Source organism: Ursus arctos, unplaced genomic scaffold (genome assembly GCF_023065955.2).
Source record: "Ursus arctos isolate Adak ecotype North America unplaced genomic scaffold, UrsArc2.0 scaffold_25, whole genome shotgun sequence".
NCBI classification, from domain to species: Eukaryota; Metazoa; Chordata; class Mammalia; order Carnivora; family Ursidae; genus Ursus; species Ursus arctos.
This window is the reverse complement of record NW_026622930.1, coordinates 45,227,868-45,254,900: the sequence shown is the minus strand read 5'-3', so window position 1 is coordinate 45,254,900 and position 27,033 is coordinate 45,227,868. Positions and strand designations below refer to the sequence as shown.

The following is a 27,033-nucleotide window of genomic DNA, read 5'->3' as shown; positions in this document are numbered from 1 at the left end:
AGAAGTATTTTATCATTTATTTATGGCATCTGAAATAACTGTCATATTTAGAAAATACTTCCAAGATGCAAGACTATAAAAAAGTTTACCCATTTTTTTCTGGTACATATATGGTGTCATATATTTATGTTTAAATTTCTGATCTACCTGGGATATATTTTTGGCAAGAAAGAATACAGAGATCCAGCTTTAAAAAAGTAATTAGCTGGGGCGCCTGGGTGGCACAGCCCTTAAGCGTCTGCCTTCGGCTCAGGGCGTGATCCCAGCGTTATGGGATCGAGCCCCACATCAGGCTCCTCCGCTAGGAGCCTGCTTCTTCCTCTCGCACTCCCCCTGCTTGTGTTCCCTCTCTCGCTGGCTGTCTCTATCTCTGTTGAATAAATAAAAATCTTTTAAAAAAAAAGTAATTAGCTGTTTGTCTCATATAGTTATGATTTTTAAAAATGTTACTTCTAAAACTCAGTCCAGATGTAACTAGAGGAAAAGAAACACACGGGCTTCCTTTTGTTGTCACTTCTCAGAATTCGTTCCTATTGCTTTGCAATATTTCAGTGAAGACACTCTTTTCCCAGTGTTTATTCTGGTTCAAAATACATCTTAATGTAAATTAAATGCTGTTAGAGTAAAGTGATCTCAGGAGAGAACAAAATATAAATGGCTAGATAAATACATACAATTAATTCGACATAAAGTTGACTTTATTGTCATCAATACAAGACAATTCTTTGAGAGTAATTTCTACTATTTTTTGTGTGCCACTCAGCAAACTTGTCCCAGAGAATATATTATCTAACTGTTAAGGTAATATCCTATATTCAGGTGATTTCTTATTGCTCTCTGTTTAAAAATTTAAAAGAGTGTTTATTAAAGCATACTGTTCCTAAAGGCGGAGAATATGTTTTATTCAACATCACACTGATAGAGAATAAGTAATTTTTTAATAAATAGGTGCAAGTAATAAAAGGTATACTGATGATCATTAAAATTTGAGATTAAGACTTTTTAAAAAGGGAAGTAGATTTCATCCTGTGACTGGGGATTTTCTTCTATAGGCTTTTTCCTTCTTATATTAAGGAAGAAAAAGAAACCTAAGTCATATTCTTGTCCAGAGTTTATATACTGAGCATATTTTAATTCCAAATATAACAGGAGTCAAAAGATAATATTGTATTTGGTTACAAAAGAACTCAACTGGAAGAATATTCTCATTTATTAAAAGGATCACAAGTAAAATAGATTAGCCAAGCCAACCCCTCCTCTGCTAAATCTTGGGAGTTAACCACCCAGGACATTAACAGATAAGGCCCTGCTTCTGTAGCTCTGTCCTCCAGGGAGAGAGACTGTGACGAGGTGTGTTAGAGTAGGAGGAATGAGTTGGAAGACAACAGTATAAAACAGTATAAAAGGTCTGAGCCCCGATCACCTGAAGCTTCTGAGTGTGGCATTAGATAGTCCCTCACAGAACGAGGTCCTACAGTTTTACCCAACTCCTCTGGCCCCCTCCCAAACTGGAAAGAGGGGGCAAATCCATGACTTGGTTTAGGATGCTTTATTCACACCACTTGCATTTTAAGTCACATCCAACCCTGGGGAAAGCATGACCTGGTGATCTTCTATTCTGGGACTTGGGGCAAGAAATTGGTTGAAGAATGTCATTTTTATATTTCCTTTTTCATCCCCAAGACGATAAATGGAACTCCTTTTTTCTCTTTTTTTAAGTGCATGAATTCAATAAGTGCTTAATTTAGTTTGATCATGCTGGCAGGCTTGGGAAACTACAACAGGCTGTAATTTTTTGGTATGTCGGCCTACAGAAGTCATTCTGAACAAAAACAACCTTAGTTTCAGCAAAATGTAGGCAGTAAGTAAGGTGAAGATGGGAGATTTTTTCTTAAATGATCAAGAGAGTTTCTGGGATTTTTCTTACTATTGCAGCACTGGACTGGAGAACAATGTGAGATTTTCAAGCTCTCAGTTCCTGGAAAGAAAAAAAAAAGTTTCTCAAGGACATAAAAAAGAAATCATTCTCGTTTAGTGCCAAAAATTATTTATATATTGACATGTATTTGTTGATTGTTATGTACATATGTAAAATATGTATTTTTCTTAATTTAAAAAATGTCTTTTCTTACCACTCCCTATTATCATACAATAAAAATTTGTTCTTCTGTTGGTAATTATCACCTCTCCAGGTTTTTTCTTTTTAATGTATTTTGTGTTTTTATTTTTAATTACAAAATTAATACATGCTTGCTTTTCTTTTCTTTTTTTTTTAAGGTTTTATTTATTTGTTTGAGAGAGAGAGAGAGAGAGCACACATTAGTGAGGGGATTGGGGCAGAGGGAGAGGGAGAAGCAGACTTCCCACTGAGCAGGGAGCCCAATGTGGGGCTCAAACCCAGGACCCTGAGATTATGACCTGAGCAAAGGCAGATGCTTAACCAACTGAGCCACCCAGCGTGCCAATACATGCTTTCAATAAAATATTCAAACAATACAGAAATGCACAAAGCAAAATTTTAAATCCTTCTTTTCTCCACCTAGTTTATTCTTTAGAAGTAGTCACTGATAAGTAGTGGGGTGTCCTTTCAGATTTTCTGTGTGTAAAAAATTTTTTTCAGGACCCAGTTTGTATTGTAGAGAAGCAACAACATTACTTTCTGGGGGGATAGTTTTTATTTTGAATTCCAAATTTGTAAGAAAGTTGCAAAAATAGTATAAAAACTTTTCTTCACTCAAATTCTCCAATTATTAGCCTTTTACCACTTTTATTATTTTCTTTATGATTTTCTATCTGTGTGTATACATACTTATTATTTTTTCTGAGCCATTTGGAAGTTGCACTCATGCTCCCTGTCCCCTAAATACTTCAATGTGTATTTTCTAAGGACATACTCTTTCACAACCATAGTGCAAGTATCAAAATCAGGAAATTAACATTGATAAAATATACTATTATCCACTCCAGAGCCTTTTTTTAAAAAAGATTTTTTTTTAAAGATTTTATTTGTTTATGTGACAGAGATAGAGACAGCCAGCGAGAGAGGGAACACAAGCAGGGGGAGTGGGAGAGGAAGAAGCAGGCTCATAGCGGAGGAGCCTGATGTGGGGCCCGATCCCATAACGCTGGGATCACGCCCTGAGCCGAAGGCAGACACTTAACCGCTGTGCCACCCAGGCGCCCCTAAAAAAGATTTTATTTATTTATTTGAGAGAGAGAGAGAGAAGCAGACCCCTCCCCCCCAGCAGGGAGCCAGATGTGGGACTCGAATCCAGGACCTGGAGATCATGACCTGAGCCGAAGGCAGACACTCAACCGACTGAGCCACCCAGGCGCCCCCACTCCATGGCCTTTATTCTATTTCACCCATTGTCCCACGAGTATTACTTTTTAAATGCATCATATTTTTCAAAAGGAATATATCAACAGATATGCGCCTTAAAATTTTTCTATAATTGTTCAAATGAATGAACTGGTTGACTGACTAGAGATGATTAAGGCACTTCTACCTTATCTCCACACTTCCCCCCACCACAAGCACACACATGCCCTTCTCCTTCTTCCCCTTTCTGACTGGAGAAATCCCATTCTATCGTCATATCGTCAAAGCCCCCTATTTGACATTTTTACAAACCCAACCACCATTTTGTGCCCTTAGTTTTGCTTCATTTGTGCACCCTTAGCCTTTCTGCACAAGGCTGCTTTGTAGCATTTCCCATTATACCATCACTGTTCAAATTTCTACCTGGTAGTTAACTGTTTTAAGCTCATGGAAATCAGGGGCCCATCCAGCACCTGGTCTAGAACTCAGAACAGAAAGCATTTTCAACGAATGCTGGTTTAATTCTATGTCATCTATAAGTCTTTTCTTCTCCTGGGTGGGTGCCAACAAAATGAATGGAATACTAATTGCCTTCTTGTAAGTTGCACTCCTTTTTATTTGATCTAAAATGTGTCATATTGAAGAAAGGGAAAAAAATGTTATAACATAAGCACCTACCTAAACTGAAACCTGCAAAACATTGCTGACAGAAAGAGCACCTGGATAAATGCAAAGACATTCTGTATTCATGTCATGAAAGAGTTAAGATGGCAATGCTACCCAAAGCTAACTGCAGACTCAACCCAATCTCACCCACAGTTCAGCAGTGCTGTTTTAGGGGGCCCCTGGGTGGCACAGAGCTTAAGCAGTGCTGTTTTGTTTTGTTTTGTTTTTTGTTTTTCTTTGTTTTATTTTGTTTTGGTTTTTTGCAGAAATGGAAAAGATAGTCCTCAAATCCCTATAGAATTGCAAGGGGCCCTGACTAGCCAAAACAATTCTGAAAAAGAACAAAGTTGGAGTATTCCTGATTTCAAAACTTATTACAAAGTTACAATAATCAAAACAGTTATATTGGCATAAGGATAGACATATAGACCAATGCGATAGAAATGATTGGTTGGAAATAAACCCATTCATGGGGGGCGCTTGGGTGGCTCAGTTAAACATCTGCCTTCAGCTCAGGTCATGATCTCCGGGTCCTGGGATCTCATCCCACTCTCCTCTCAGCAGCGAGTCTCCTTCTTCTTCTCCCTCTGTATTCTGTCTCGCTTTTGCTCTCTCTCAAATAAATAAAAATCTTAAAAAAAAAAAACCATTCATGTATGGCCAATTATTTTTTTTAATTGTAGTAAAATACACATAAAATGTATCATGTTAGCCATTTTTAAGTGTACAGTTCAGTAACATTAAGTCATCCACATTGTGCAACCATCACCACCCATCTTCAGAACTCTTTTTGTCTTGCAAATTTGAAACTCTGTACCCATTAAACAGTAATATGCCAATTGATTTTTGACAAAGGTGCCACGTCTGTTCAATGGGAAAAGAATAGACTCTTGAACAAATGGTTCTGGGACAAGTGGATTTCTACATAGGAAAGAATGAGGTTAGGCTATCCTACCTCACACCATATAAAAAAATTAACTCAACATGGATCATAAAACCTAAATATAAATATAAAGGTAAAACCCAAAAAACTGTTAGAAGACTACATTGAGGTAAATCTTCATAACCTTAGATTTGGCAATAGATTCGTAATATGACACCAAAAGCACAAGCAACAACAAAAAAATCAGATAAATTGGACTTCATCAAAATTAAAAACTTCCATGCATCAAAAGACATTATCAAGAAAAAGAAAAGACAACCTACAGAATGTGAGAAAATATTTGCAAATCACCTATCTCATGACAGTTTAATATCCAGAAGATATACAGAACTCCTAAAACTGAACAAAATGGTGAACAACCTAAGTTAAAATTGGACAAAGGGGGCCCTTGGCTGGCTCAGTCAGTGGAGCGTGCGACTCTTGATCTCAGGGTTGTGAGTTCAAGCCCCATGTTGGGTGTAGAGATTTCTTTAAAAAATAAAAAATCTTGAAAAAATAAATAAAATTGGGCAAAGGAATTGAATAGACTTTTCTCCAAAGAAGGTTTACAAATGGCCGGTGAGCACGTGCAAAGTTGTCAACAGCATCGGTCATTAAGGAAATGCAAATCAAACCTACAATGACATGCCACTCCATACCAACTACAGTGGTTATCATTTTAAAAACTGGAAAATAAAAAGTATTATTGAGGATTTGGGAAAATCGGAACAATCATGCATTGCTAGTGGGAATATAAAATGTTGCAGCCTCTGTGAAAAACAGTTTGGGAGTTCCTTGAAAAGTTAAACACAGAATTATCATATGACCCAGAAATTCCACTCTTAGGTATGTACTCAAAAGAATTGAAAAGTGTGACTCAGACAAATACTTAAATGCCAATGTTTATTGCAGCATTATTCAGTATAGCCCAAAGGTGGAAATTACCCATGTGTCTATCAAGAGATGAATGGGTAAACAAAATGTGATATATACATACAATGGAAATTTATTCAGCCATAAAAAGATATTAAGTTCTGATACATGCTGCAACATGGATGAAGCTTGAAAACATGCTCAGTGAAGGAAACCAGTCACAAAAGGACAAACACTGTATGATTCCACTTACATGAAATATCTAGAATAGGTAGAAAGTACCTTAGAGGTTCCTGGGACAGGGGGGAGGGGAGAATGAAGAGTTGCTGCTTATAATGGTTATAGAGTCTCTGTTAGGAGTGATAAAAAAGAAAAAAAACAGTGGTGGTGGTGGTCGCACAACTTTGATTTTTATAGTTAAAATGTTAACTATATTAACATTTATATGTTAACACCAATGATTTTTATACTTAAAATGGTTAAAATGGCATAGTTTATGTTATATATATTTTATCACAGCAAGAAAGAAACTATTTGAACCCACCTCGGTCTGAGCCCCATATGGTTATTAGAGGCTAGTAACTTTCTAGAGAGAGTGAGGGGGAGAGACATAAATACATAAATTCAGAACCAAGATGAGGAAGAATGTCTTTATAAAGTTTGGAATCTAAACCTCTGGGTTTTCAATTTTAGTTTGCACCGGATTTACCAGAACTCGATGCTTTGTTCTTACCCATAGAGAGTCTCATTCCTTAAGTGTGAGGTGGGCTGGAACACTGATATTATTAATAAGCTCCCACGAGACGAGTATGAGGCAAAAACTGCAAAGAATTTGGCTCCTGCTACTGCCTGGAGAGGCCCTGACTGCAAGATTCCATCAGATCTTTGCCCTTTTAATGCCAACACGTTAGGTTTCTGCTCTCAGTCTCTCCCGGCTCACAGTGAGGCTCTGGACTTCTGGGACCAATCAGAGGGTCAGTGTTCTACTGACTCAGCACCAGGTCACAGTGACTCAGCACCAGGTCTCAGCCATTCCTCCGGATCTGATCTTGTCACCCAGCTCCAACCTTGCTCCCATTTTCTATCCCAGTTTTGATAATTGGGTCTTTGTTTTGTCACCAAACCCCTGTCCTTTTCTCACTAGTTTTGTCAGGGGAGACTGTCCCTGAATCTTGGTCTTACGGTAAAGGTTTTCCTGTCTTGGCTCAGTTTTGTTTTGTTTTGTTTTTTAAATTATTGAAAGCTCTCACTTTCAGCTCTTTGTGAGCCCCAGTCCATTCTCCAACCCCTCCCTGTTCCCAAACCTTCCAACCTGCATGCTTCCCATTTTTTTTTAAAAGATTTTATTTGTTTATGTGACAGAGATAGAGACAGCCAGGGAGAGAGGGAACACAAGCAGGGGGAGTGGGAGAGGAAGAAGCAGGCTCATAGCGGAGGAGCCTGATGTGGGGCCGGATCCCATAACGCTGGGATCACGCCCTGAGCCGAAGGCAGACGCTTAACTGCTGTGCCACCCAGGCGCCCCCATGCTTCCCATTTAAATTCCCTTTCTTCTCCACTTGATCTCCAGGGTTTTGGTGCCATCTTTAAGGTCCCCACTTCTGACTCCATTTATCTTTCCATGAATATTCCATCCTGCAGGTCTATCCCAGCAAGCTGCAGTACCACTGCGGAGGCATGTCTGCAAATGCACTGGCCCCCAGCCCCCCCCCCCCCCTTCTTCTCCAGGTCTTGACTTCTCACGAGTCCCTGGTCCTGGGCCCTTCCCAGATGCCTGTTGGAATACCTCATTCCCTCCACTGCTTCCTGCTGCCCACTGGGGAGAAGGGAAAGGGAACAGTTATGGGCCTCTTCAATGTTTTGGGTGCTGCCCTAGCAACTTGGTAGATGGCATTTAATGCAATAGATCATTTAAACTTCTTTGGGGGCGGGGATTAGAGTATATATGGCACCGAGAGGTAAGGTAACTTGCCCAAGGTGAATGCAGCTGGCAGATGGCAAGCCTAGGAAGTGAATCTCACTGGCTTTATCATGCCGGTCTGGACCTCCGTGGGTGGGGCTGGGGTACAGGTGGGAGTAGATGCGGCAGGTTTCAGGTCTCCACTGCTCCCTTTCTCAGCTCACCCTTCCATGCCAGGCAGTGTTGGAGGGCACCAGCCACCTCTCCTGGTTTGTTGAATATTTGCAGTGTGTTCCAGTGCAGGCATGAAGGATTTTTCCTATGCTCTTTATGGTCTTGTTTATTACTAATTCCCTCTGCGGATGAAAAAAAATAAGAATATGCCTTTTAGGTGGCGTATTCATAGTAACTAAACTCCTAAAAACACTGAAGCACCTAAAAAATGCTGGGGAGTATACAGTGATAACCTACAATCTATAACTATTGACCAGCACATTTTTTTAAAATATCTTCAGCAAATCACACCTGTTTTGATCTCATTGTCAACAGAAACCCACTTCTCACCTGCTCGATATATGTATAGAGCAAGAAAGTAACCCCAAAATTGAATTCCTCAGTTGTCTTATTAAGGGGGTACACCTTGGGGGTGTACCCCAAAGGTAACTAGCTCATTGTCAAAATGCCCAAAGCATAGCTGACCTTTTGGAAATTTTCTGTAGGGAAAGGAGCCTCTCTAGAATTCTGATGATCCTTTTAACTATACAAGTTTTTCCTGGATTGCTTTATGGAAAGGGCAAATGTAATTTCCATTCCAGCAGAATTTAAAGACTTATATGTGACTATTTAAGGAGGCAGATTTCAGTTCCAAATGTAATTTAGTCAATTTCTATTATTAAAACTCAAATCATTCTAGATACCTAAGCACTAGACCTGGGAATAATTTTTTAATGCTTCCTTTGATCTCCCAAGTCCAGGCAGTTACCATATTCAGCTGCCCCTTCCCTTTCTCCAACCACTTGCTCAGAATCCTTCCCTCTTGCCTGGTAAGCAAGGCTAACTCCCCTGGCGTGGCATTCACAGCAGCTACAGTCTGGTCTCCACTCACTTCTCTAGCCTTATTTCCCATGACTCTCCTCTACAAATTACGGTGTCAGAACATTCATGTTCTCGCTCTTATGCCTAGTTTGTTCCATTCCCCCAACCTGAATGCCCCACCCCTGTAGCTCTGAGTCCTAAGTGTCCTGTAGTGCTAGCTGAAGTCTCACTTTGTGGAAAATTTCCCCATCATGTTAGCACACAGTTCTTTCTGCTTTCTCTCTTTCTCTTTCGTCACATAAATCACATAATACTCTACTTAGCACAGTGATCCTGAAACCTAGTAAGTGTTCAGTGGAGTGGACAAGAGGATGGGCTCTGGAACCAGACCGGCTGAGCTGGTATCCCAGCCCTGCTGCTTGCTTGCTGTGTGCCCTTTGATAACTTACTTAACCTCTCTGAACTTCAATTTCCTCATCTGTGAAATAAGGGCAATAACTTTACCTCATAGGATTGCTATATATAAAGTTATTTATCCTTTAATGAAGATATTCTATCTTTTTTACCTAATGTTTGCTTTTCGAAGGTAAGTATTGGCTACCTACGCCGTTCATCCCAGCTGCCTCAGAGTGTTCTGATTCAGGTACAAAGATACACTATGGAGGAATACCTGAGTGAGGAAAGCACCATCTTGCAAATGTAAGTTGTAGGATAGCGCAGGTGGAAAAAAGCCTAGAAGGAGAGAAAACAACGCTTGGCTCTGGAATAAAGGTGGGAAATGGGGGCTGGGGGGGGGGGGCAAGTGTCGGCATTACTTCTGGAGGAAAGAAATTTTTGGATCCTTAGGGAGGGGAGACGAGAGGATTTTGGCCAGTGGATTGGAGGCTCAGTTCATTTCCTTTGGAAAAGAAGTGCCTTCGGCCACCTGGAGGAGCCCTCTGATTCTAGAGTGCTGGAGAAGCTAGTGCAGCACTCAGTCTAGGAAGTAGGGCTGACCGGCTGCTCTGCGCCCAGTTGGCTTGAGGCTCAAGGGAGCAAAGGAGAGGAGACTACCATTTTCCTTTTGGGATGCCCAGTCCTGCTCACCTGTCTTGGAAAGGAGACAAAATTTCCATCTGGTAATGCACACTGTGCATTTGACTGGTGTGTTCCTTGGGCTGAATCACTTAGGCTGCTGTACCGTGCAGCATAGTGATGGTGTTAGTGGTGTGTGTGTGTGTGTGTGTGTGTGTGATTGGATTGATGCGGGGTTATTTGTGACAAGCTGTGTGTTTGTGGAAGGCATTCAGGCTGGGGAATGGTACAAGCGGGGCGGAATGCAGGCTGGGGGTCCATACTGGGGTAGGCGAATGGCTTAGGCTACAGAATAGCTCCAGCTGGGAAGGTGCGTCCTGGGGGGATTCAGTCGGAGGGAGATAGACTGAGGGATACGACCTGGGAAGGTACAGGCTGGGTGAGGTTGTGTCAGTTTTCTAGTGCTGTGTAACAAATTATCACAAATTTAGTGGCTTAAAACAACACTCGTTCATTATTCTCAGTTCTGTAGGTCAGAAGTCCAGGCTCAGGGTGTCTGAGTTCTCCACGCAGGCTCTCAGAAAGCTAAAATCAAGATGTCAGCTGGGCCGTGTTCCATTTTGGAGCTCATATTCTCTTTCAAGCTCCCATAATTGTTGGGAGAATTCAGTTCCTTTTGTTTATAGAACTGGGACCCCCATTTTCTTTCTTGTTTTTTTTTTTTTTTTTTTAAGATTTTTATTTATTTGTCAGAGAGAGCACGAGCAGGGGGAGCAGCAGGCAGAGGGAGGGGGAAGCAAGCTCCCCACCAAGCAGGGAGCCCAACGTGGGGATCCCCGTTTTCTTGCTGGCTGTTGACAGGGGCCACTCTCAGCAACCAGAGGGCACCCTAGTCCCTTGCCACGTGCCCCCTCCATCTGTCCTGTCACGCTTCACATTGCTGACTTCCCTGTCTTAAGTTCTTGACCCAGATTTAAAGGGCTCATGTGATTAGATCGGGCCCACCCAATTTTAACATCAACTGATTTGGGGTCTTAATTACATTTGCAAAATCACTTTATAGGAGCACCCAGGTTAGAGTTTGATTGAGTAGCTGGGAGAAGGTATGTGCCTCTCAGGGGCCAAGAATCTTTGAGGCTGTCTTAGAATTCTTCCTTTCACAGAGGGATGTAGGCTGGAGGGATGTATGCAGGAAGATAGAGCCTGGTGGGGAGAGGTGCAAGCGAGGGTGCCTTCAGGCAGAGAGGGATTCAGGCTGGGGTGACGACAGCTGGGGAGCGATATGGGTAGGTGGGGGGAATATGTCGGGGGTATGTAGGTTGGGGAGGATACAGCCTGGAAAGTGACCTAGGCAGAATGGGATGCAGGAGGCAGGCTGGGCACCAGTGCAGGGACTGGGCACCTGAGACATGGCTATTCTGAATGTGAATGCTACGACATGGGTGTGCCCAGGTGTCACGGGGGCCTGAAAAAGGGCACTCGGCCCAGCCTAGGCCATCAGGAAAGTTTCCTTGAGGTGATGCTCAAGGTGAGTCCTGAAGATGAGTAAGCATCCTTAGCCAGCCGGAGAAAGGTGAGACAAGTGTTCGAGTCAGATAGAAGAACATGAGCCCAGGCACAGAGGCTTCAATGTAGCTTATGATGCTTAGCTGTAAAGCCAAATCTTTGATGGAGTCATTAAATATGTTCTTCTTTGATGAAGCCATTAAATATCCTTTGAAATCGGATAATGTCACTGAGGACAGCCCTGTGCAGAAGGGGGAGAGCCCTGGACTACAAATTCAGAGGTGTGGGTTCCCGCGTGGGCTTTTCAATCTCTTGCAGTTTCAGTGTCTCATTTGATGAATAAGGAAATTGGGGCAGAGATACACCTCCATAGCTATAAAGTGTTTCGAGATGCCTAAATAAGATAAATATATTCAGTGTCTGTAATAGGCCAGACACTATTACAGTTTGAACCTACTTTCAGCTATGTAAGCGATGTCATTGGTTCTAGGTAAGTGAGTTTTCATAAAATGCTAAATCAGTGAAATAATAGCATAATGTCAGCAAATTAAAAAATGTTTTCTGCCTACTTAAGAACGTTTCTGTTTGCGGGAAAAAAATTGGTGTTAATGGGAAGCCCCTGGTGAACATTATCCAAATTACTTAAACTTGAGAGCCTTCTTGATTAAATTTCTTTGGTGAGATTCTAAGAAAATTCTACAGAATGATGCCAAAACTACCACTCTAGAATCTAGCCCCAGAAAATTATTCTTTCCATCATAAACTTGAAATTTAAATAGGGGGATATCAATAGGTTTGCTTCTGCTCTCAGAAAGTTCCTCAAGGAGGGAAAAATCCATTAGCCAGCAACTCAGGAAATACCTGCTTTTATACCTGAAAATCAATACCTCATCAACGGAGTCTGCACTGTGTTTCATAGAATAGTATTTATTGACCGTGTGATGGCTGTTAAGGACGCTGTGCTAAGTATTTTCCGTATTATCTCATTTAATCCTCCCAACCAGCCTATGATATCAAAACTATCACTGTCTCGTGAAGCTGAAGCACACTCCTAAGCGCTTAGATTCTAAACACTTGTTTGCTCTCTTATCCTAGAAGGGTGAAGAATCTTTAGGCCACCTATGCAGTAAGTTCTCTTCCCTTCTGCAAGGCACAGGCTCGGAGGGACAAAGTCTACTATTAGGGAGAGCCACTTTGTGAAAGAGTACCACCTGTGACTCTTTGGCCTGAAATGGGCTTTTTTGGGGAGAAGGTCTATCTCATATTCCCTCCCTAAATATGTCACTGTTCTCCTTCAACAAGGGATGCTATTAAAAATACTTAGAATGGGGGCGCCTGGCTGCTCGGTCGGTAGGGCATGTGACTCTGGGTCTCGGGGTTGTGCGTTGGAGCCCCACATTGGGTGTAGAGATTACTGAAAAATAAAATCTTAAAAAATCATACTTAGAATGGTGTGAGCACGACACTGGCTAATCGCAAGAGACCTCCGACTGTGCCAGACATTAGCGGGCCCCCCTTTCCTTGGGATGATGGGGAGCTGGTGAGGGAATTGAGGCTGGGAAGAAGAAGAGGGGATTGGGAGGACTTGGAGCAAGAGCGCGAGGTAATGGATTTACACCAACGGATATGGAAATGCCTCCTTATTTTAACAACCAGTGTGTCTGAAGTAAAGCTCCACCCTGGCCCAACCCCACTGAGTTTTCCAGAAGGAAGGGCTCTTCTCAGACGTATCATCCCCAGTTCTCAAAGTTTCTACCTTCAAGGCCGTTCCTGAAGAAGGCTAGAAGAGGGAAAGAAGGAATTTGAGTCTCCTCTCCATCCCTTAACGCAAGTGCTTTGTCCCTCATTTCTCCAGTCAAAAGTCCACCTCTGGGCCTGGAGAAAGAGGAAGAGGGCGGAGGTAACCATATTTGTCTCTGGTTCTTTCCCTGTGATAGCAAAAATGTTTCTAGCCTCTAATATCTTTATGTCTTCCATATCTTTATCATCTGCTTACGACGCCCTTCATGTCTGCCACATTTCCCGTGAAATCCCTCTCCAGGGGGAGAGGGAGAAGAGGTGAAGCTTATTGCTTATATTTGTGCCTTGGGCAAAAGAATGGGCCTATAAAAGTGCTCATGAATAATAATGCATTGCACCACGTGGGACTGGGTTATAGTCCTCAAGGCTGCCTCAAACACAGCAACACGCTGGAATTCAAGACTCTGAAATCAGAAAGGATTGGGCCAAAATGTTCAGGCTTGCATCTTTGACACAGGGAACAATGTACACGATGGAGAAGACATTAAATTTCAAAAGCGGCAGTATAGAATCTGGGAAGCAAGAAGTATGAGGAAAGAAAGCCAGAGAAATAGAATTTACAGGAGAATTGGAGTCTGACAGGGGAAAAAAAGTTTTGTGTTTTTGATGAACCCAGCAGAATCTGATCTGAGTGAAAAGTGCTCATCGACGTAAGAGGACTGTTGAGAACAATGTCACAAAATGAACATCAGCTGGCCATGGTAAGTGCCTTAAAATGGCTTTTACAAAGAGAGAGATGGAAAGAAAACAAAACATGCCACTGTGCCTGAAAGCCACTTATAGAAAGCTCCTCAGAGCAAAAAAGAGAATAGAAAGAACATTACGTGATCATCCCATTTATCTTTACTGGGAACTTTTTGGAGACAAAGTCATTTCTTCTTTTGTGGCAATGCCTCACACTTTGGACCAGTCCAAAACTAAATCATTTTCTCCGTATGAGACATATTTTCAATCATTCTGATTCTGAAGGAAGTTTTTTCGCCTTTGGCGATTTCTGTAAACAAGTTACGGAGGAATTGCTTTGAACTGATTCTGCAAAATGCATCTTTTACGTCTACTTTATATTGTAGGTCTTGACAAAGAATAAATAAAACAAAACACATTGCTCGCGCTATTTCAGAGATCTGAGCCCAGATGGAATAGGAGTACCGGATTCAGCTTGAAGCAGTTTTTTCTTTTTAAAAATCTCACACGCAGGGTATTTCTTGCTCACGAGCAACTCCTTCTTAAATAAATGTGAACTTTACCAATTACAAAGATTGCAGACTTGTGGTTAGAAGGGGACTTGAAATATCAGTTGGCTCAGTTCTCTGGCTTCAGACAGGACATTTGCATACATAGGTTAACCCCTTCTCATAGGATTAAAAAATAATGAAATCCTGAGTCTCAAAGCCATTCACATTGGACTGTATCTTCCCAACTTGTATGAGATTAATATACAAATTCTGAAGCTCATCAAACTTCCTTTTTATGTTAGTAGTATTCAGTTTGTGCCTCCTAGTTGTGAAATGGTGAACATTACTGTGTTTATTTTGGTAATAAGCTTATGGCCATAATTAAATAGTCAACAGATACTTTCTTGAACAGCTGTTATGTCAAGGCACTGCCGTAGTCGTTGTGGGAGATGTGAGACTATATTAAACACACTGTCTGAATTCAGAGAGCTTATAGTTTTGGGGGAGAGGAAGATGGTTACATAACACGTGTACTAACTATATTAAGATGCAGACTTTCCACATACGCTTTATCAGATAGTTCCTCTCTGTAGTAGTATAATGAAAAAAGATGATAAAAAATGGGTACTACGTTTAGACCATTGAAGAAGATGAGAAAATTGTATATTATGTATTGTTAGTAATATTTCTGTGTGTATCACCTTTGCCTCTCAACTAAATTCAAGGTGTGTGAAGAGAATTGAGTTCAACTGCATATCTCCACATATACCACATACTATGCACAAAACAAAAACACTTGTGATTGATTAGCCATGGAGATAAAGCCAATACCCCAATAAATGCATAGCTCATATTAAATGATTCACTGCTCATTGCTTCATGACTATGAAACACCCACTAATTCTGCTGTCCTCTAAGACAGTTGGCCAGAAGAATCAGCGAAAATGTACCGAGACAGGGAATTTAGCAGGGGGTTGAGTACTACAGCGAAGGAAAGTCTTTTTTTATTTTTTGGGCAATGATGTCCAGGCCACATTTAAACTTTATTAAACCGTTGTTCGGATAGTCGGTATTAGTCTGGTTATGAGCTTCCAGGACATCTTCATCGGAATGGCGTTGACATTCTGTTGACATTATCCTGTTCTCTGCTTTTGCTCCCAGGTGCTGTAGATTGAATATACTCTCGTGTATTCTGAGTATGATGTTAATACCTGCATCGTATTTTTAGGAAGTAAAATAAGCAACATGCATTGGAAGGCAGATAATTAACAATAACGCAGTTAGCTGCAGTAAATATATTTGGTAGTTTCCCCACATTTACAGCTATTTCCATAATTTCCTTGTTGAGTGAGCTAACAGTGTTTCATCAGGAACCCCAGCCAGAATGAAATGAATCCTTTTTAGAAACCTAGAACTGAAGAGAATATATAACCTCTTTCACTAATCTATTCCAGTCTTTAAGAACTTTCTCTGATTAAGAGGGCTTTTTTTTTTTTTTAAAGATTTTATTTATTTGACAGAGACACAGCGAGAGAGGGAACACAAGCAGGGGGAGTGGGAGAGGGAGAAGCAGGCTTCCTGCCTAGCAGGGAGCCCGATGCAAGGCTCGGTGCGGGGCTCCTTCCCAGGACCCTGGGATCATGACCCCAGCTGAAGGCAGACGCTTAACGCTTAACGACTGAGCCACCCAGGCGTCCCCAGGAGTCTTTCTTGAGCCGGAGCTTTGTCCTGCCTGGTAAAGCCCTTCTCTTTAATTCTGTCCTTAGTAGAGGCGGAGAAGAGTAAACAATCTTTCTTTGCATCACAGGCTGTAGGTAATGTATACCATTAAGTCAGTAATAAATATCTCATGCCCATTATTTAAGATAAGGAATCTATTAAAATCATCGGTTTATTTACCATTAGGCATATGAAAAAAGAGACAAGGATGGAGATGACTCTTTTGTCTGACAGAGTGAAAGGCAATTCATAGCTTTTCTAGAGTTATAAATGTCATTTTGAATGCAGTTATTCACAATGACTGATTCATTTAGGATTAAAGGGTATATTAGACCTTTGATGTTTGAATATCTTAAAAAGAATTTTTACAGGGCACTTGGGTGGGTCAGTTGGTTAAGCATCTGCCTTCAGCTCAGGTCATGATCCCAGGGTTCTGGGATCCAGGCCCACATCGGGGTCCTTGGTCAGTGGGGGAGCCTGCTTCTCTCTCTCCCTCTGCCTGCTGCTCCCCCTGCTTATGCTATCTCTCTGTGAAATAATAAATAAAATCGTTTTTTTTAAAAGAATTTTTACAGTCTTACAAGGACATTATTTATGGCTGGAAAAAAATGGGATGAGATTTCTTTCTTGTAGATGTTTTCATCCTTGACTTTATCTAAAAAGTTTCTGTTTCAATGGCCTGTACTGTTAGAAATTTTGTTTTTGTACCCACATTAGTAGTCCTTTCCTCTCTTATTGTGCTTTTTCAAGGCAACAGACAAAATTCCATTTGTTAGAATTGAATCAGAAAGTTCAGGGCCTGAAGAAATCTAACACTTAATAAGAGAATATAGAAAATATCGGATTTTATTTTATTTATCATTATTTTGGAAAATAACAGATTTTAAAAAGAAGGGAATGTAAAGCATATAAAATTCTGCTTCTATAATGACAAGGCTTCTTGGGGAGAATAGAGAAACAAGAGGATTCATTTGGGTGTTTTGCATAATAAGAGTTAAAGATAGATAAATATAGTGGGCTGTTAACAGTTAAAAGCAACTACAGTGTCTATAAACTTGCTGTTCCAAAGCTTTCTTTAAGGAAAACCATTTTCTTACCGGATTTATTCTACTTACCCATCTTTCCAATAAAGGGCATACTAAAGACATAATTTAGCAAGAAGTAAAAATCTAAGCTCATTAACACCGAAGTAGGTCATGTTGAATATTCTGAAAAGCTCTATCAGAACGAATAAAGCAGATCCTACCATCATCACCATTATTTACCTCATCATCACCATAACCATCAAATATTTATTGAATACCCAGAGTGAGCGGAGTATTCTTAGCAAGACTATTTCACACCGAAGTCTACTCCTGGGAATTTCAACTTAAAAAATTAAAAGCGACTGGGAAGTCTCCAACACAATTAGGGTTAGAGAGTAACTGGGCAGAGAACATTGGGAAATGCTGACAAGCTTGTGCTCATAAACTTTTAGGAAGGTCAGAAAGGAAAGACTGTCTTTTGTGGTGAAGACTTAAATATGCAATTGGCAAATGACTCCTACTCTATCTAGCAGCTCCTGTCCTCCTTCCATGGCCAGACCTCTTTGCTGGGTGCCCTGGGAATCTATAAGGACAACACATCCAAGAAAGGAGTTTTAGAGAGTTCAGAAATAAAGGGAGGGAAAACCACAGGGAAAGACAGCAACAGTTGTGAAGAGATTTCCAGGTAAACTCAGCCTTCTAGGAAAATTTTTCCTCAGATGCTACTTTCATTTCATTTTGTTCTATTGCCTCAAGTGCTTGTTGCTGGTGTAATTTCAAATGAAAATAAAACAAAGCAAATAAAACTAAAAACATCCTCAGGAAACAGTAGTGCAGTCTGGGAAGTCCTGCCAGCTGGTTTTCAAGGGCCCTTATGTGAGCCTTTAAGTGGTACTTATCTTGGTGACGTCAGCCCTACTCGGGGTCTCCTGGCTTTTGCAAGACCAAAAACCCAATTTTTGTGCGCATGGAAAGTAGATTTGTTATAAACAGACACACATTATCCAGCTCACATATATTTATTTCAGCAGTGTCTTAAGGGCGTTATCCATGGGAAATCAAGCTGTCAGATAGTTACTTGGTACATGGGAATCAGGGTAAAGAGAATTAGTTGGTATATTGTGAAGCATTTCTACCCAATTTACTGATAGTCTTACCAAGGACACCATAATGCTCAAGTCTGCATTGCCAAGACCCTCCTTTCTGGATGGTATTTGAATGGACATTGTCCACTCCTGGCTCTTGGGGTTGGTTATCCAGTTGTTTGTTACATGTGACCAATTTCTCTCTGACACGAAGGCTTTTACCAACCAGGATGAAGTAATTATCGAATACTGCAAAGTTTATCAGGTAAATACAGGATGGTCCGTGAAACCTGAATTTCAGATAAATAATATTTTTAGCATAAATATGTCCCAAATACTGCGTGGACATTCTCCATTTTTAGTTACTAAATCTGGGAACCCCAAACTTCATTCCTGGATTTATTGATTTGACTTTTAGATACAACTGTCTCTGATTTACAATTTGTGTGTGTGCTGGGGTGGAAGAGTGGGTCTTATTATCACTGCCACGTACCAATAGCAGCTGTTGAGATAAATTGCACGAATCAGAGTTGTTTAAAGCAATACAAACCATTTGGGAAAGGATAAAGGATTAGTATAAATGAGTTCCAATAAGATCATTTTTACTGTGTAGCTGAATGACTGTATTGAGGAAAAGGAAAATAAGAATTCTACTATGGGAGAAGGGTAACTTTTGAGAATGGAAAACTTTGAGTGTAAGGCAGATCTAGGGAGTGGAGCTTTGTCATTGGGACTTCGAGTATTGTGGGTTTCAAAGGACAAAACTAGGGATGCAGAGTGGGAGGCAGGTAGATTCCAGAGAAACTTTGGATATCTCAAATATGTATATAAGACTGGCCTTAGATGCCTCGGGAGCTGGAGTCCCTTTCTCCCGTTGTCTTCTATTCTGTTTGGTCCTCTGGTTCAACCCGATTGGTCAGGTTGTTATTTATTAGTACTATTATTTACATGCATTTGGGTGAAGTAGACCCAATTTTGTGGTCTAGCTGGGAATCTTACCATACTACATAACATTGTTTTTATGAGATGTGGTGTAAATTTCAAACACCTGACGTAAAAATAAAATGTTGAAACACAGCTTGGTCAGGTTGAGTATGGCTTATCCACCTGGTGGGTATTGAATTTGGGTAGAAGGCCTGGTCACAGTATGATGTATTATATTGTATTACATTGAATATACATAAAAAAACAGATCTTATGTATTCAAATCAATTCAATCACATTCCATTCAACAACTATTTGTTGACAACCTTTCTGGAAATACAAAGATAATCTCTTCTAAAGAGAGGTGGAATGGGTAAGATAACAGTGGGTATTGAGATTGTGTTAAGTGTGTGGGGTCAAAGGTAAACAAGACCTTGCTCTGTCTTGAGGATGTTTACAAATTATTATGAAATGGGAGTAAGACAGCTATTATAAAGAAGGGAATGAGTAAGTACAAGAGATAACGTATGTGAAAAGTACTTTGCAAATGTCTGGTTCTGTGGGGGTTGTTCTAGAAAGGGCCTTTGGATTCCTGACATCTCTTTTTACCTACAATGAGAGTTAATAGAAAAAGTAAACTGAATCATTGACAAACTCAAGGATGGAGGTCATGAATTCCTGGTGACCACCTAGTTGTAAGATCTCGGGCAACTTACACAGCCTTCAGCCTCAACTTCGTTCCCTGTTAAATGGGGATTACCATGATTTCTTTCAGGGTTATCGAGTAGATTGAGCCGGCACTGAATAAAGCACGTAGCATTGCTCCTGGAAGGAGTAAGGGCTCAATAAACCATACTTAGTAGTTAGCACTTATTTTTAACTTCTCTGAAAAGGGAATACTTTGTTTAGGGCTACTTTACACCATCCTACTTAGGGGCACGCCTAAACCGAACCGTTTCCACAAGGAATCTCCTGCAGCTTCCGACGTGCGTCCTTTGCCTTAATCAAAGACCAGAGAAATTCGGGCTCTTCCAGCGAAAACAGTGCCCCGGCCGTAGGCACCGAGGGAGTGCTGCCGCAGAAGCCCAGGCTTCGAAGAAGGACAGCTGGGCAGGGGGTCTCCGGCGAGGTTCCAGGAGCCGGGATCGGAGCGGGACGACCCCCCCCCCGCCCCCCGCCCCACCCCGACTCGCCCCCGGCTCCGGAGCGGAGGCGGGGAAGTGGGCGCCGAGGGGCGTGAGGCGACGGCATCGGGTGTCAGTGCCAGCGGAGGCGGGGCGGGCACATCTTCCCGCCGCCCAATCCCCAGCTCTCGTCGTGGCCTCATGAATAAGCAACAAAGCGAAGCGTCCTCCTCCTGGCGTCCCAGACGGCTGAGGGAGCCGCCGCCGCCGCAGGGGCCGCGCCGGGGATGCCCAGCGCGGGCGCCGCCGCTCTCCTCCGCGCGCTGCTCGGCTGAAGGCGCACAGGTGAGCACGGGCCCGGCTGCTGCCACTCGGGCGGCCGCGCCTGCAGACGGGGCTCGGGGCAGAGACGGTGCCGGAGTCCCGGGCGGCGCGGGGTCGCCCCGGGAGCGCCGCGGTCCGGGGAGCGCGGCAGCCCGGAGCGCGTCGGGCGTGCGTCCCGAGCCCCCACCGGAACGCTGTGCCCCGGCGCGGGGTGCGCGAGGGCAGCTCGGGGCGCGCTGGGCGCGGCGCGCAGGCCTCGAAGGACCCGCCGCACTCCTCGCTCCAGCCCAGCCTCCCGGCTCCGCACCAGCGCGCGGGCCTTTGTGCTGGCGGGGCTTGCAGGGCTGGCTGCTTTTGTGTGGGCTTTTCTTTCTTCTCTCCCTCCCCTCCCTGTCTCGCACTGCTGTGGTAGAGAAGTTCCTGAAGACTCCGATTTGCTCCTTTCACAGCATCCATCGTGATGTCCCCGATACCAATCAGTGTCCGGCAGCCGAGGAGCAAATGGGGGCTGCGGTGGCCACCGAAATGTGTTCTGCTACTTTGCAGAAAACCAACAGTTGAGTGTTTAGCGCAGAGATGTCACGGAACCTCCTTGCTCAGACCCTGACCGGTCCCCCAGGACACGGCAGGAGGATGCTGCTTGGAAAGGTCTCTTAATTGGAAAGAGGGCCTGTGGGCTAGACACGGAGGAGGTCAGGCTCTGCCTGAGACTGCAGAATGGTTGGTAGATGTTGCCCGGAGATGCCCAGATACCGCACGTGCGTCCTGGTCACTGACAGAACCTGACCTTTGAGGTAACAAACATGGAAGCCCTGGCTGGTGAGCTGGCTGAAGGTAGCCGGGGTGAACAAAATATAGGACTCTCAAGAGTTTGGAGTTCTCAAAGATGAGAAATCTTTGCCTTCCCAAGCCGAGCTCAGGGATCTGCCAGGATCTTGGCACCTAATTTCAGTGCAGAGCTGATGTGGAGGAGAGGAGAGAGGATGCTTTAAAGTGTCTGCATTCTTTCTTTGGAAGTTTTAGTTAGAAACTTAAGGGGGAGCAGGAGTGGTTCACAAAACCATTCATAGAGCTCCGAAGGGCTTCTATAGGAAGCAAACTGTGTGGTCAAAATTTGCATGCCTCCCTTTCTTTTTGTGTATTTCCTTGATCACACCGTTGGACTCCAAGGAGTATTGTTGAAGCCAACCGTGTTTAAAGTCATTGACTGATTTCTTTTCACTTGCTGGCAGAAGCCCTCTGTAGCATCTATTGAAACTCAAAACCGGGGTGAGATTTCACAGTTTCAGAGCATCGTTGCTTTTACACACAGTAGAGATTTAAGGGTGGTCTGATTTACTCTTATGACTAAGGTAGAGCTATTATATTTGTCTTAATAATGAGACAGACACTTATGCAGCAGACTTGATATTGATTGTGTTTATTCACAAAACTCCCAAGACTCACCAAGTCTAAGGGTAGCTACAGCAACAGAGCCAATTAGGGAGACATGGATTTGTCTTTGTTTTCACTGGAGGCTTCTTACCATTACATTCTGGTGTTTCTTGCTAGACTTTTCAATTTCATAATTTGTTATTACAGAAATGGTTTAAGGCAAGGATAGAATCAAAATGAGGAAGAGGGGCTTACCTGCTGTAGAAAATTTCCATTCTTTCAACTAAAGGTGTACTTCACTCTTTCTATTTAGCAGACGTTTGCCTGAAAAGTCGTGCATGGAATTGCATTTTTGTTCATTGAATTTTTTTTTTTTTCACATAGGGAAGCTGGGTTTAATTTCTGTAGAATGAAAACTCATTCCCTAATTAAGATGTGTGGTCAATTCTGCTTTTCCATATTGTGTTTACTGGGTGATTATAAGAAAAGTATCTGAATCAAGTTTCAGCTTGAAATGTTAGATATTGTGTTTATTCCTTGAAATGTCTACCTGGCGATTACTTTCTCTTTAAATGCAAGCTAGTACTTAGAGATCTTGTCAAGCAAATGAGGTTTGTGAACCACAAAGAACAGAAATGCAGTGTCAAATTGGGTCATTGAAAATAACTGTATGATGGATGGAGAAGAGCTTGTTGACCAAGATGGATTAGGACGGGATTCTGCAAACAGCAGGTCATTTTGTCCACAGGAGGAGCTGAAAGGGGAAGCTCCGTGGTAATATCTAGGGGGAAAAGGATGTTACGGATGATTAGAATTGCTCACATTTCTGTAGTTGGAGGGCAATGTATGTTAGTATCACACTAATATGTCTTAAATCGAATGATACCTAAAACTTTTTCATCAGACTGTTTTCATGTCTGTTATCACGTATTGTCTGTTTTCCACCCTTTGAAGAAAACAGAATGAGCATTGTCACCTCCACTTTACAACAAGGCACCTGAGTTTCAGTGATTTGCCCTGGGTAGAGCTGGAACCTGAAGTCAATATTTAAATCTTCAGTTCAGGGGCACCTGGGTGGGTCAGTCAGTTAAGTGTCTGCCTTGGGCTCAGGTCATGATCCTGGGGTCCTGGGATGGAGCCCTGCATTGGGTTCGCTGCTCAGCGGGGAATCTGCTTCTCTCTCTCCCTTTGCCCCTCTCCCTGCTCAAGCTCTCTCTCTCTCTTTCTCAAATAAATAAAATCTTAAAAAAAAAAAAAAAAAGAAACTTCCGTTCATTTTCTTTTCCCAGGGATAGGCTGATGCACTAGGGGCTATAAGTGCAGACATCTTCATTTGTCTACATCGCTAAATTGTGGCGAACAAAGCTCTTGGGCTCAGAGCCTGTCGAGCTTTGTTGTGGTCTGCAGGGATGGTAGAGCACTTTGCTGGTAGTTGCCGGTGTAACCTTCTTGACCCCAGCCCACTTACCCTCTTCTCTGTCAGCACTGATGCTGCTTTCCTCCTGGGGAACTGTGCTTTTCTTTGTGGTTACTCCGTTCTCCCCCCTTCCACTGTGGCCAGACATGCTCCTGAAAGGATCATCTGTCATTCCAGCTACTTAATTTATAGTGAAGAATGACGGGGGCCAGACGATCTTAGAGCCAATATATTCGGCCAATGACCGTTGTCAGTAGTGCAGTGAATCCGAAATGGGGTACCGCAATGCTGTGTGCCACAGTTGGGTTGATAGGGTCAGAGTCTTGATAAACTCAGCTTTAGACAAATGAAATAGCATTAGCAAGACAACTGTTAGGATTAAAAAAAAAGGAAAGGTAAGACAATGACTGTTGAGGATCAGGAAAAGTACTAAATGGAAAGATTATTAAGATATAAACAAAGAAGGGAAAGAGTTTCCTTTCCCCCTCATCAAGCATAGAATCCTTAATTGGTTTTTAAGAGGTGCAATGGTCATTGGGAGGCAAGTTGACCTGAGGCTCTGAGATGTGTCACTTGTAACTGTTGATCTATTTTTTTAAGGAAATAAATTCTGAAAACCTAAAATATAGCAGAAATGAGAATACAGGTAGTTATTACTGTTATTAAAACGATACATTGAATGAGTAGCCAAAATTGGCCAGGTGATGAACAAAACATAACATAGTTATGGAGATGGAGAGACCATGGCATGTCATTGAAAATCTCCAGAAAGTGGAGAATCTGAACATCCTTTTTCACATTTGTAAATGGTTATTTATATTCACTTCACTCCAGCAAATATGTATTGAACACCTCCCCTATGTGCCTACCATTATTAGTAATTATATGGCAAACAAAGGAAGATAGAACACCAGTGTTTGCATGCAAAGGACATACTCTTGTTTGAGGTGGCAAGACTTACAGATCTGATGATTTGTGCTGGAGAAGTTGGGAGAAGGGTGGGAAGAGATTGGGCCAGGCTTTTTTTGTGACAGCAGTTAGTAAACAGGACGTGACCGGGGGGCCAGGGCTGGATACCCAGGGGAGGGAAGGAGGGAGTGCTCTGGCTACTGCAGTCTTGTGAGCGAAACTTGGGAACCTGAGATGAGTACGGCACACGTAAGGGCAATCTACTCAGCTTGTGATGGTTTGTACAGGGGCTAGTGGTATGGGGTTGCATTACAGATATGGAGCTCGGCAGTTGGAAATCTGGTGACATTCAATGATGTGTTTGGCAAAGGGAGGGAACTTGAAGTCTGACAGAATTCACAAGTTCAAAAACAGACACGATCACATAGGCAAGTTAGTTGTTCTCTATAAGCTTGTAGCTTTCTCTAAAAAAAAAATGGAGATTATGGTAGTGCCTATCTCATTAGGTGGTTGTTAAGAATAAATAAGGTAGGGGCGCCTGGGTGGCTCAGTCGTTAAGCGTCTGCCTTTGGCTCAGGCCCTGATCCCAGGGTCCTGGGATCGAGCCCCGCATCAGGCTCCCTGCTCAGCAGGAAGCCTGCTTGTGTTCCCTCTCTCTCTGTCTCTCTCTCTGTCAAATAAATAAATAAAATCTTAAAAAAAAAGAATAAATAAGGTAGTTTACATACAGCACTCAACACCTGGCACATAGCATCCTCCAAATGGTGGCCATCTTTGACTGGTTATTGTCATTTTTATTCTTAAGAATAAACCGTCTGGATTATATAAAATGGACTGTAGAGTAGAGAGTCTGAACAGGATCATCAGTCGAGAGGCCATTAAAGTAATAACCACTGGTGAGGTGACGAATATCAGGAGATATTATGAGGGAGGGATCCACAGAGGTTGTGAATCTAGAATGTAGAGAAGAGTTCAGGGTGATACCAAAGTTTAGGGGAAGAAGATGGTGTGTCTGAGGTGGCATCCAAGTATCTTCCAGGAGACAGTGAAAATCTAAGATTAGGCACCTTTCCTCTCAAAACCCTGTGCCTGCTATTTATGGTATTTGTGTTTATCCCAAGAAGAGGAAAATACCAGGCAGTTTGTCACCAGTGTTTTGGCATACTCTATAGGCCTCCTGTGTCTTGAGTACTCTTAGGGCAATGCTCATGTTCCTTCTATATCATAGATGGAATTCAATTTCCTTTGAAAAAAAATAGCTTTGTCACGGATGAGAATGTTTTCACATGTTGGTTCCCCTAGTGTCTACATTTTGGTAACACACTGAGCAATAGTATACATTTTAGTTGGAAAAAATGTTGACCAAGTGTTTTAAAAAAACCATTGATTATTAAATCTAACAAGATGACTAAGTCTGTATTTTTTATGTTGTCTTTCATTTGTCTTTGTAACTTGAGTATGCCTCCACTTGACAAGGAAACAGATTCTGGACTGTATCTATTTAAGATTGTCAAAGATAATGGGTGACAGAACAGCTTATCTGCCCACTGGTGGGAGAAATGCAGCACGTTGTTCAGAGGACCGAGGAGCCATTAGGATACCTTGATAGCAAGTGATAGACAAAGTGCTACTGACTTGGTCCGAAAGGGATGCTTTTTAAGCTATTAGAAGCCAGTACCCACTATCAGTCAGCAATTTGGTTAGAGTTTATTTACCTGAATTAATTTGCACTGATGAATTATAGTGGAAAGAAAGTAGCACTGCCATGGTGTGAAAGAAAAGTTAGAGAAATATTCTTTTGTTTGTTCAATATTCTTATGACTGAGTTAATTTAAGATAATTAAGACACAGTACTAATTAGCAATGAAATTTCCCCACCCTCCCCTTCCCCTACAAAGCAGGCTATAGACATTCCTCTGTTTGTTCAGCCAATATTTACTGAGCATTTCCTCTGTGCCAGGCTCTTTGCCAGGGAAGGGATACAATGTTGAGGGGAAAAAAAAGAAAAGGCATATAGCCTTTAAAATTGCTTGCAGATGATTCTTTAGTTTTAGACATATGGCCGTTGAATTGACAATGGTCAGCCTTTTCTTATTTATTCTCTAATGTCATGTAGCTCTCTCTGGGGGACACCAAACTCTTGGGAGTGGCTGTGTGAACTTGTACTGTGCTTTGAAAGATGGAGAAAGACCTAGAACTTGAAGGTCATTTGCCAATTTATCTGAGTTGCAGACACGCTCCCTGCTGTCATTCTTATAGGCTGTCTTTTCTGCCTCTTTTAAAGTTCAGGCATTGCTTTGAATAGTGGGGAGAAGGAACATATGGCCGCAGTACACAGACATAGAATAGGCTTGCAGTTCACCCCCATTTTCTCTGTAGTTGGATTTAGAAAGCAGGTGGCTGACACTTAATTACAGAAGGAAGGTCTTCTAGAGCAATGGCAGAATTGCCTTCACACAAAAATTCTAAAGCTCAAGATCTAGCTGAAAATAAAATCTTGAAGGAAAATTCTGTTTGGGAAAGGCAGTTGAGGTGATATTAAATCTTTATGGTTTACCTCCCCCTACTCTGATTTGTTTATAGGATTCTCTTCTCAGTCCACGTGACTCCAGAACATATAAATAAGATATGAAACATCCATTCAGTCATTTGAGTGCCTTGCCTACTTGATGGCATGATTGTTGGAATGTGAAAACATTTGTATTTTAATTTTATGACCTGTAGATAAAATATGAAAATGGAATCATAGAGGTAGAAAAGATTTACAGTACTTTTGCTTAACTCCTCATTTTGGCAACGGAAAGACTGAGGCCATTTGCACAGTATCCCATAGCAAGTTTTAACCACAATAAAGCTAGCATTCAGGAATTGCTTTTCTGATTCCAGTCCATGACCCTCTAAATTCTATTGTTATTCACA

At 42.0% G+C, this 27,033-nt stretch overlaps 1 protein-coding gene across 2 annotated transcripts in view; it reads left to right on the top strand.

Moving 5' to 3' along the window:
* The window catches only part of ARMH4 (armadillo like helical domain containing 4), a 148,837-nt gene that overhangs the window by 14,960 nt on the left and 106,844 nt on the right, over positions 1-27,033 (top strand). Inside the window, exon 1 of one of the 2 annotated variants that reach the window (XM_048220082.2) lies at positions 20,339-20,435. The exons of the other annotated variant lie outside the window; for it this stretch is intronic. The gene's annotated coding sequence lies outside the window, so the exon portion shown is untranslated. Of the gene's footprint in view, positions 1-20,338; positions 20,436-27,033 lie in introns of those variants that run through there. 2 annotated transcript variants of the gene reach the window in all.